General features: G+C 35.8%; 1 non-coding gene and 1 pseudogene across 1 annotated transcript; both read right to left on the bottom strand.

Annotated features, from left to right (window-relative positions):
• Positions 1-4,615: 4,615 nt before the first annotated feature.
• Positions 4,616-5,818, bottom strand: LOC149557261 (leucine--tRNA ligase, cytoplasmic pseudogene; annotated as a pseudogene).
• Positions 5,819-9,338: 3,520 nt separating this feature from the next.
• LOC149557260 (U5 spliceosomal RNA) lies at positions 9,339-9,459 on the bottom strand. The gene has a single exon (XR_016352490.1). It is a non-coding gene; the product is annotated as a U5 spliceosomal RNA (small nuclear RNA).
• Positions 9,460-10,583: the final 1,124 nt, after the last annotated feature.

Here is a 10,583-nt window from a genome sequence, read left to right as displayed (position 1 = left end):
TCAACGTAAGTTATCGAATTATCTATTGATTTTTAAACATTTAATTAGGTGATTCTCATAAATGACATTTCACCTTAAATGTTTTATTTTTCAATAATACTGGTAAATTTTCACTTATTTAAACTAGTTTTTGATTAAGTAAAATAGGTTTTACAAGGATCTTGAAACCCAAAAGTTTTTACAACATATCTGAAATAGAAATACTAAATAAAGTCCAACTACAATGCATCTTCTTATCAAAACCCAAACCCAAATGATAGGTCTGTGGCTAGGGTACAAAAAACTAGCTACACTAGAAAAAGATGAGACAAAAAGAAAGCACTAACTATTAGTTCTCCTTATCAAGAACATGCAGGGTCTCTGCAGCTTCATTGGTCTTTCAGTTGTCTACATCCTCCTAGTCCTAAATCTGAGCATCTGTCAGATCCCTAGTTTCTTTCAAATCATCCTTAGCCTGCCCAATGTCCAAGCTAGCCTTCTCCATCTTTTTCCCACCAAATCCAACACTCATCAGTGATTCACCCAGACTATTAATATTCTCATTCAGGGTGTTCAATGTAGAAATCACCTGATTAGCTAGGTTCTAATGAGAGAACTCCATCCTTTGGACTCTTTGTTCAACCTTGGTGATTCTATCCTCCTGGTCAGCATTGTGTCCCTAGACATTGCAATGCAGTTGGTTTCCATCCTAGCTTCTCTTCTCTTCATTGTGCCCCGGTCGCTGCTGATTCTCTGGCTTCCTTCCTGGCTTCTTTTCCCCTTAAGGTCTTCAATTTCATGGAACAACCATTTGATAGACCAAAAATTGTCTATCATGTTGTTCTTTGCATTGTTCAGAAGATTAAACCTAGTTTCCCTCACATTATCTAAGATAACGACTAGAGCAAGGTCAATGAGCTCTTCAAAGTGGGCTTTGCCATCGTTGTCTTCCATCACTTGGAGATTCAATGACTCCCTGACTATCCCCAATTTCATGGTTTTCGTGTTAAAATTCCTCCAAGACCTCCTCCTATTTTTCATTATTACCTCCCCACTCTCTTTCACCAAAATTTCTATCTTCCCCTCAGAGGAAGAAATAGAGGGGCCAGGGCTTGGAGTCTCAGGAATCTAGTCATTGGTTTCTTCCAGTAGCAAAGCCTCATTTGCTTTCCTTTTCTTGGGATTCCATGAAATGTTAGCTAAATCCTCCTCCTTCTTTTTGCTTTCCCTCCCCTTCTCCTCCTCCTTCACATCATCCTCCCCCTTCTTCTCTTCCTCTGATTCTATATCCTCTTCTTCATCATTATCCTCCTCCTCCTGCTGAAGCTCAGATTTCGGGGGATTGGGGGGTAAACCTTTGGGGCTCTTTTTGTAGGGAATGCAGGCAGAAGGAGTGACTTTTCTTTCTTCCTTAGGGGTTTTACCTTTAGAGGAAGTATTATCCTCTTCTTTTGATTTTATGCTATGCACTTCCTTTGAATTTGAACTCCTAGTTTCCTCAGATGCACACCCAATATCACCAAGGGATTTCCCCCTAGTTTGAGCCTTCAGATAGTCATAGACCAAGAGGAGTAATCCCTCATGAAGAACTGGGTTGGAAGTAGGTTTCCTCTTAAAACCCTCAATACCCTTACTCATGGAATTAAAAAGATAAAAGGGAAAAGAGATTTTGATTCCATGCCTAAAATGATTAAGCATAATGAAATGATGCATTCTGATCCTATCAAATGTAGGATCCAAACATATATATTCAATGATAACCCTTAAGACATACCTCCAAAGCTTTTTAATTGACTCCATCTTGTAATATGTCTCCACATTGATGAGTTTCTTCCTCTCATCTTTGTCCTTCACAAAATCTTTGACAGCGTCAGTCGATATTTTCTTATCTCTGAAGAAGTTAATCCCTTCCAGAGGGATCTCTGTAACCTGGGCTATCAATTCTGCATTGACTTGGTGGGTGACCCCATCGATTTTAACTCTCCCATTTTTCCAGGAATCTACCATAATCTTGGTGATCTCCACATCAAATCCATGGAGCTTCTCCAGGAATCTTATGATACCACCCTTTTCCAACTTATGCCAAACCTTTGGTTTCTTCTTCTAGTTCTCCGCCTCCCCCAACAGCTCCCTCCTACTTCTCTCCCCTACCATGGTTTCCTCAGGTTCAATAAGCCCCCACCTTCTCATAGTTCTCTTACAGAGTTCAGCCTCCGGCAAAATGCGAAACTCAAAAACATTTTTGTGTTTATCAATTTTAATGGTTGTATACAAGACAACCCATAAAGCGTGTCATACATACATGCTATTATGGTTTGAAAAGAGCTTTGCATGATTTTCATTAATTCCCAGTCCAACGTGCAATCAGGAAAATCTTCTCGTTGTTAATTTTGGATTGTTTTAGTACTTCCCTGGATGCGGTCCAATAGAATTAAATCATTCACTATCGCTGGAAAGTTGTCACTAACATGCCACATCATCGCCAAATTTTTGGTGACCGCTTCATTTGTGAACCAGTCGATTGCTGAATTGGCCTCCATGTACATGTGGTTGATATAGGTCTTGTTGAATTTACCTAGGTTGGACTTTAACTCCTCGATCACGTTCACTATGGTCCTAGAATGCACAAAGTGATCATTGAGACAATTTATGATATTTAAAGAGTCCCCCTCAAGCCAGAGGTTCTCAATCCCAGAAGCCAATGCTAGTTTAACAATGTGACTAGTTGCACTGGCTTCTGTGAAATGATTAGTTCGATGACTTATTTAAACTAGTTACTAGTAATTGTAGTAATTATTTAAGCTAGTTTTCTATCAAACTATTCAAATATGTAGTGTGAACTATGGACTCTTTGACTCAATTACATTTTCCATTTGTGTATTTAAAGTTAATGTTCACTATTAAACATTACCTTGGTTCTTGTTTTGAAAGATCAATATTGTGATATATCATATTATCTATAACTATTAGATTGTATGAAAAAAATGACATCTCCAAGCATCCTCGTCTCCTATTTTCAAAAATAGGTGATTTGGTCTTGGTATTAATTTCTTGTAAAAGTACTAGTACAAGTCTTCTGGCAACCTAAGGGTACATTAGTAATATAAAAAGCTATTTTTCAGTAAGATGCTTCCCTACTCAGTATTGGAAGTTGTGACCTTTTGGATAATTATTTACTTTTGCAATTGGGAAGGATATGACCCTTATCCCTGTTGAGACACATGCCTATGTGCTCTTTTAGTTTTTCTCTGTACAACGATGTTTAATTTTTCCTAGTTGACATAATGCTTAGGTAATGTGAATCATCTGATTTGGAGTAATCTAAGGTGCATTCCTTTTTTTAAAAATCATTACAAAGTGCAGAAGTGTTTTATACATATTGTAGAAAAATATATGTTCTACATATTTTTACAGAAAAGAAGATATTTCACATGAATTTATAGACTTCCATTCCCATTATAATCAAAATTCTTTGCTCTCTAAAGTGCATAGAGTACAGGAGTTTGCACATTTCATCAAGTTGTGATATAGAAAATGATAAGGGGGCATTAGAGAATGGAAGATTAGACATGCAAGTGATATAACTATACAAATGTAACAAAATGAATGATAATGCACACATGATATGAAATACTTTTCCAGAGGAGAGCAAAAATAGAGCTAACGACTGGCATTTAGATGTGCACTAAATTCTAGTAGATGATGTGATGTTTTAGATGAACATGCTTGATGAAAAATTCATTGTTATAATCGGCTAAAGAACTCATCGGTTAACAAGTATAGTACTACTTATTGATCATTCTCTTATTGATTATAGCTCTATTTTTCGTATAAACAACTTTCCTATGCCATCATCAAGGTTCGTTTGGCTACAGGAATATAAAAATGGGAATAGGAATACTTATTTTCAAATAGAAAATGAGGTTACATATTCCTATTCTTGTTTGGTTCACCCAGAATTTGATGCAGAATTCACAGACTCAAAAAATTATATTTTCTAAAATTAAAAAAAATTGGAATAGGAATACGTATTCCTATTCCACCTATTTAGGTGGAATATCAAATCCTCATTTTTGGGCCAAAATTGGAATACGTATTCCAATTTTATTCCTATTCCAATTTCAATTTGGTGCATCCAAATAGAGAATTCAATTTTAAGAATATACATATGCCTATTCCACTTGTATTCTCATTGCCAAAGGGGCCCTCAAAGTCTATTCCTACCATAAATACGGATACACTGTTGTGATAGCCTACTATCAATTTAACTACCTAAATTTAATTGATGTCTCTATTTATATCATCTCTATTTTAGATGAAGTATATGGCTTTTATCCCTTTTTTTTAAGGTTTCCAAATGAATGTGGATTTTTACCTTCTTCCATTGGTGCCATGCCCATTACACCTAAATGAACGTGGTCATTTCTCACTTGGCAATATTGTTGTGTGGTTATTAATGCAAAAGGTGAATACTAATCCCAATAGCAAGAGTCTCATCATTTTTAAACCTCACAAAGGACATGCACTATTTAAGTACTTGCTTAAAATCATAACCCCTTCCAATGGGACTTTCCTTCAAAGCAGCTAATAGTTCCTAGTCTGGAGCAAAGGAGTGACTATTTCTACTATTCTTATCCTAGAGAATCCTCAGACATATTGCCTTCCAATCTTTGTATTCCTCTTCAACATAGAGCAATCCTGTTGATGGCTTTAACTCTTCAGGTCTTGCTGCAGCATTTGATGTATCTTTCTTAGCCTTCTTAGGAGTCTTGCAAATACTTATTAGCATGTTGTAGTGTAAGGTTAGGTGACTGTGTAGTTGGCTAGCCATATTTGACAACAAATTCTTCCCTCTTTAAAACTTGTTCCCATACATGCTCTGCATAGTGAGGACATATGGGAGTGATTAACTGTGTCTAGACATCCATGAAGCTCCATAAAAAATCTCGATTCATGCCACCTAAACCACATTAAAACCTATACTCATCCCAAGCTACCTGAAGATCATAGAAACCAATCTTCAAGGCCTCTCTAAACATCATTGTGTTGTAGTTCTTTTCAATCAGCTCAATTGCAATATTCATTTCATTAGAAAACACCTTATGTGCATAAGTAGAAGGAGGCCCTTGCCTCAAGGATTCTTTTGAATCCAAAATCTCATCCATCCATATGATCTCTTTTGTAAGCCAGAGAATTGCAACATTAGCAATCTCTAAAAAAAAATTGGCATCATTTGTTCCATCACCTGCATCAACCAAAGAAAATCGAGTAGCATTTGAAGAGAAGTCCTCTGTTGCTTGATGTAGATTTCTGAAATTGCCTGTAGACTTTGACATCTTTTCCGAGTTGAGTATAAGATGCCCATTACAACTAAATGAACGTGGCCATTTCTCCTCTGGTAATATTGTTGTGTGGTTATAAATGCAAAAGGTAAGATTGGTTTGAATCAAATCCTTACCAAAAACTCATAAATCAAAGGGGTATTAGTGCTCAAACTCTTTCTTCATGTGCTTTAGCAAGTCAACAGGAATATTCGAGTGTGAAAAAGGACCCCCACAAAACACATAATTCCAAACTTCGTCTGTCATCTATTCGACTTTTATTGTAGTGGCAGTCTTACCATAGATATCCCCATTTTGCAAAAGTTGAGCAATATTGTATAATATGCCATGTATAGTGTGGAGTCAGATAAAGATTCTACAAGAAACTGTTCATCCCATGGAATTCTTGTTCCAAGGCCAAATGATCTAGTAGCAAGAGGTGACCTCAATGGAAGACCAATTATGTCATGTCCTGTCAACTCAACCACGCATGATGACTTTTCGGGGACTTTGGACATATTTTGATAAGCAAGATTAAGGGCAGCCCTCTTAGTGATAATATAGTCTCTACTTGCACTATCATTTATACATATTTTAATCAATAATTTACAAATGTGTGTGTGTGTGTGTATGTTTATATATATATATATATATATATATATATATATATATATATATATATATATATAACTGGTCATTGCAATTTTGACACAAAGGAACATAGCATTTCGACAAGGATGCTATATGTGCAACATGAGTTCGAGCAGTATTTGACACAATTTTGATGCATAGATGCATAGCATTTTGACGTGGATGCTATATGTGTGACATGCATGTCGACTAGTGTTCATCGCAATTTTGACAACCATTGGTTGCATAGGTGGAAAGTATAGTACACAATGCTTGTGGGTTGAGGCAGATATCCTAACAATAGTTCCCTCGATATATCTACCATAGTAACATCGCTATTTAGACACAAGTTTAGGGTGGCATAAAATCGATGAAAAAAGACTGATGATAGTGTTGGTCATTTTATTGACATAGTGGAGCCAAAATTGCGACGAATCCTCGTTGAAAATTGGGTCTAAATTTACTAGTGCCATAAGCATCATTGAGTACCACTCCTTTGGTGATCAAGTCCTCAACTCCAAAGCCAAAATACCTCCAACATGTAGGGTTGCTAAATACCCTAGGATGCTCCTACATCAAAAAGCTATGGAATGGGCATATTTCATAGATGAGTCAGGGGGTTGTGATTGCATTGCAACTTAGTGTTAAGAGGAAGTCATCCCAAAAATATTGGCACCACAAATTGTTCAGTTGAAATGCGACAAGGGTTACACTATTTTTAGGCATGATTGATGGTGTTTTGCATAGATTTTTTATGGTTACAAGGGGTACGCATACTATTTCTGCATAGATTTTCTTTCAAGCTTGGATAAGCATGGTGTGACTATTTGATGTTATTATTATCATTTTTTATTATTGTTGATTGTCTTTGGGGTTTGTAAGCAATGCTACTGGAGATTGGTAGGGCAGGTGGGTAGGGTTGTTAAACTCAGATCATTTTGTCCTTAGTTGCCAAAGTGAATAGCATTATTATTATTGAGCGGTGGAGAGAATGACTTTGAGAATCTCCCCACTTGGCCACCACAATCTCCCCATTTCTCATCACAACAACCACATACTCTGACAACAACAACCTTGGTTTGAGTGTGTTCAACAATCTCTAGGGCTATAGCTTTAGAGTGTTATGAAGTTAATTGAAAAGCTATGTCTAATATGTGTACAAATTTGTAAAATCCTTGTTTTTTGTCACAAGGAATGCCACAACAACCATGCTATGAGAAATGGCTTCCAAGTTCTTATAGACTATGGAGAGTGATATGCAATATATTGGTTGACCTTAGCATTAAATGATATTTACTCATTGTTAAGTTTTACTATTTTTTCTTAATAAATTTGATTATTCTCCTTACTATTTTTCCTAACCACCAATAGCATAATAGACAAAAAAACTTTTTTAAGATTTTAAATAAATAAATAAATAAATATATATATATATATAAATTAAAAACATTAGTACAAACTTATATGCTTGAAAAATATTGAATGCAATTGGTTAAAGAAATCGTCTCTATCACATCAAACAAATGTGATAGTATTCTCCCTTCGGCAGGAACTAATGAAAAAGCATATCATTATATATTGTAAATTTTATAAAGTAGGTTTTCTTTATTCATAAATTACCACTATTAAATGATACAAAAAAATCCAACAACTAGGTATAACAACTTACAAAATGATGATGTCACCTAAAAATAGAACTAGCACTTGCACTTGCACCTAATAGAGGTGCAATGGGTAGCCGATTGTGAGATGTACCTTGTTCATTGCATTTTTGCATCCGCTTTTTTCCCCTCTCCTTGTACTTCTTAGTCTTTTTCCTCTTCTTCTTCTTTTCCCCCTTACCCTTGCCTTCTTCCTCTCCTTCTCCTCCTCTTCCTTTTGTTACTTCTTCTTCTCCTTCTCCTTCTCCTTCTCCTTCTTCTGCTCCTTCTCCTTTGTTCTCTCTTTCTTCATATTCTTCTTTTCCTCCTTCTTCTCCTCTATATTCTTTTTTTCCTCCACCTCCTCCTCCTCCTTTTCTTCCTCTTATTCCTCCTCTTCGTCTTCATCATCTTATTCCTCTTCTTCCCTCTTCTTCTTCCTCTCCTCCTCCTTTTGCTTCTCGTTCTCGCTCTCCTCGTCCTTCTCATTCTCCTTCTCCTCCTCCTCCTCCTTCTTTTTCTTCTCCTTCTTCTCATTATTCTCTTCCTCGTCCTTCTCCTCCTCACTCTCCTTCTCCTTCTCTTCATTCTACTTCTTTCTCCTCCTTTTTCTTCTCCTTCTTCTTCCCATTCTTCTCCTTCTCCTCGTCTTTCTTCTTCTCCTCCTCCTCTTTCTTCTTCTCCTTCTCATTCTTCTGCTTCTTTTGTTGTTGTCTCCTTTTGTTTCTCCTCCTCTTTCTTCTTATGTTGCTCCTCCTCTATTCCTTCCTCCTTCTCTTCTTCTTCCTCTTCATCCTACTTATGTTGCTCCTTTCTTTCTTTCCTCCTCTCTTCCTCTTCCTCTCCTCTTCTTCCTCTTCTTCTTTCAAACAATGATTTTCTCTAAATTAAAAATAACATACAAACAACTATACTAATATATCTAAAAAGAATAGGGTAATATTGATAAGTAGTTAAATATTGATGAGAGAACATAGCTTTGGAGAGTAATATTGTTAAATTAATTCACCATTTAGCTTGAGTTTCATGAACAAAGAATCTAAGTCATTGAGTCATCTACACCAAAAAAATCATTTTCTAACTAAGTTTTCACAATGAATTTTATATTTGCATATTTATTTATTTTTAATAAAATATTATATGTTATTTTTTAACATTGAACCTTATGTTTGATATTTCTTCATTAACTTTTAAAACTTTTGATTTTTAATTTCTAGGTCTCATTTTGCATTCCTTATTTTGTTAATATTTAATTCAAATAATTTAAAAATAGTACGACCAATAGTACATAGACAACATTCTTAATTAATTATTAATTCTCTAGTGCCATTATTTTAAACTTTTTAATATTTATTTAATAACCAATTCTTTGAGTAATAGTTCTTTCGAGACATTTTGTCAAACAATTCAACAAATCACTGGGCTTATCTATGTTTTCACATTTTGCATATGTGTGACACAATTTCTCTCTCCTATGTGCTTGGATGGATACTAATCCCCTGTTCCAATGCTCTCAGCTATAGTATTACTATTCAAATACAGTTTGCTCAAATGATTTCGAGAGATTGAGACGTCTAAGATGTGAGCAGTTGGTAAAGAGTATCGCAACTCTTTATCAGCTCTACTCTCTCATAATTGCCTTGTATGTCTATCCTGTTCAGCCACTGAGATGCACACATTTGAGTTGGGGTATCCAATGAGAACTCATCTCTTTTTAAAACAATCTAAACCGCTTTTCCAGTTCGTCATATGTTTGCTGTGTGTTGTGGGCCTCCTCTGAGAAAGAGGGAAGCCTCTAAAAATTGGCGTATGCCGCTGTGAGTGGCGAAGACACGGTATTCTTTAGTAAAAGGCGAAAGAATAGTTCGCTCTGTCCTCACCACGCGGCTCCGTGATCTTACTCTACTTCATCCGACCCCATTAATACCGTCTCTCCTCCCACTACATTCACTAACAAACGAATGTGGGGCTAAAGAACTCCATTAAACAGCTCTCCTCCGCAAACTGCAAATGGCATTTTTCCACACCTACGCCAAATACAGACAAGCGGAAGATAACAGACATTCCACATCAGAAATGTGAGCCCTCTTTTGAGTTTCCTCTATTTACTTCAACAACGCCTCCCTCCATTTGCTCTAGTGGATCCAGTTGGCTCTGCAACTGAATGTAGGCGAAGATAGCTCAGTTGAGAGAAACTTGAAGGTTGCATGTTCGATCTTAGGTCACTGGATTCAGACTTATATGATCAAAGCAATTTACCATAACAACAATACATCAGCACTATAACAAGCGGGAGAGCTGTGAGACTAGCATAAAAGTAGTTTAAATTTTTTGAGTTTTTTTAATTTTAAATTCAAGTCTTCAATACTCAACTTTAAAATAGAGCCAAGTCTCATCTAGGCCATCAATGTTACAAGACTAGGATTTGGCATCACTTTTTAAATTTGAGTTTTGTGGTTAAGAATTTCAATCAATCTTGGTTGTACCTCCTTGTCAATATGTCCAATATTTCCAAGATCAATATCCCAACATGCTATTGAGTCTATGGGGCTTAAAACTTTGTTATTGAGAAATTTCAAGTTACCGTTTGTTCTTCTTAATTGAATTTTGTTCCTCTTACTTGAATGGATAATTATGAGAGGACAAATTATTTTACGCGGACAAATTTTTTATGTCGCAAAGCAGCTACCTATTGTGAGTAGACAAATAACAAGTCTAAGCTTTAATATGTCCTTGTGAAATTTTTACCATTCAAGGATTTTTTTGTGCAATTGTAGCTCTCTCCATCTTCTTCTAGTTTGTTAAATGAAGAACTTTAAAGGTTGGAAAACTAAAGCCACTATTGTTTAAAACAATTAAAGGCTCTAAGAAAGTATGAACTAGTAGAGCATATTAACAATAATATTGACGAGTGTTTAATCTCTAACATAAGTTCATGCATCCATTGCAATGAAATGAATCAATCCTAATTTTCATTAATTTTGTCTCTTTCACCAACATGTCCACCTCTGAA

This window comes from Cupressus sempervirens, chromosome 5 (assembly GCF_028749045.1).
Source record: "Cupressus sempervirens isolate cs-2001-9-10 chromosome 5, ASM2874904v1, whole genome shotgun sequence".
Lineage (NCBI taxonomy): Eukaryota > Viridiplantae > Streptophyta > Pinopsida > Cupressales > Cupressaceae > Cupressus > Cupressus sempervirens.
The sequence above is the reverse complement of the archived record's forward strand: the minus strand, read 5'-3'. Positions and strand labels throughout refer to the sequence as shown.